Source organism: Lotus japonicus, chromosome 1 (genome assembly GCF_012489685.1).
Source record: "Lotus japonicus ecotype B-129 chromosome 1, LjGifu_v1.2".
NCBI classification, from domain to species: domain Eukaryota; kingdom Viridiplantae; phylum Streptophyta; class Magnoliopsida; order Fabales; family Fabaceae; genus Lotus; species Lotus japonicus.
Window position 1 is genome coordinate 103,805,597 of NC_080041.1, and position 1,371 is coordinate 103,806,967.

A 1,371-nucleotide genomic window follows, 5' to 3' on the forward strand; every position below is an offset into this window, starting at 1 on the left:
CTCAACAACCTTCAAAAGTAAAATCTTAAATAAAATAATCTTTATTTTTCACTCATTCAATATCAGAATTCAAGTGAAAATAAGGAGAAAAAGAAACTGAAGTGAAGAATCACCACTTTCATTAACAAAACAAGGAGCGTTGAATTTTAGTCATATATTTTCTATCTATCATGATGAAATTTAATTATATTATATTTTTTACATATGCATTATGTTTATGTTGTATTGAGTTAATAATTAAATTAAATTAAATATTATGCGAAAATAAATAACATAAATAATTAAATATATTAGGTATTGTAGTTAAATAAAAAATAAAATCAGATTCCAACTGAAAGGAAATTTGCACCGAAAATCTTATATATACTTTAAATCCTATATGACAATGAATGTGCAGAAAAAATGAGTTGGGTCACACTTATTGCTTTTATCATCTCACACTTTTGACAAAAAATACTTTAGCTTTTCATCAGAATGGTACACCCAATAATGGAAGATATTTTGTGCCGTAGCTGAAATTTCCACATGACACATGTGGGGTGGGGACTTTGACTAGTCGCTTCCCATAAAGAAAGAAGATGAATTCAAAGCGTGACATACTAGTGGATGGCTTTGGGGTCCTTGATTGTGACTTCTTAATTACCGTATCCCTTTAACGGGATCGAAAGGAAGAAAAAGAATAAAAGTCCCCATATTTGGCTCCAGCTGTTCTGACAGCGACGTAGATGCTTAAAAAGAGAAAAAAGAAAAACGTTTACGGTTATAAATCCCTGTAAAATAAATGTGTAATTTTGATCTTGCATCAACCTGTTTCAGATTCACGACTTGTGACTGGTTCTTATTCCTGATTCACCTTCTTCGATCTTACTTCAACTAATTCCAAATTCGATCATCACGACTTTTGAGTGGTTCCTGGTTTCTGATTTACTCTGTTACGATTTGCAATTTGCTTCTTTCTTGGTTCTTGATATGCAATCTGCTTACGATTTGCAAACGCTGGCGTCGCTTGAGGCGTGGTGATGGGTGAGGACAGTGGACTCACAGGAGGGACCTTAGAGGCATGGAGAAGCGGTGATGGGTGAAGAGACCTTGGACTTGGAGGCATGGAGAAAGAAATAAGGGGCCTAAGTTAGTAACCCAAAGTATATATGGGGTCATCCCAGCATATTACACATAATAGTGGGCCAAAAGTAAAAAGAAAATTATATTATGAAACTGAAAAATGGAAATACCTGGAAACCCTTATAGTGGGTTAAAAGGGGTTTGTTGTTCCACAAGAAAAAACTTGTGCATATTAGACAAACCCTATACAATGATACAAAAAGTTAAGGAAACTCTTTTAAAGTTGAAGAGTATGATACAATGCCAATG

General features: G+C 33.9%; 1 long non-coding RNA gene across 1 annotated transcript; it reads right to left on the minus strand.

The window, feature by feature from the left end:
- Positions 1-342: 342 nt before the first annotated feature.
- Positions 343-1,371, minus strand: LOC130732364 (uncharacterized). The gene is made up of 2 exons (XR_009017020.1): positions 1,233-1,371; positions 343-1,094 (listed from the first exon to the last, which is right to left on the minus strand). It is a non-coding gene; the product is annotated as an uncharacterized LOC130732364 (long non-coding RNA).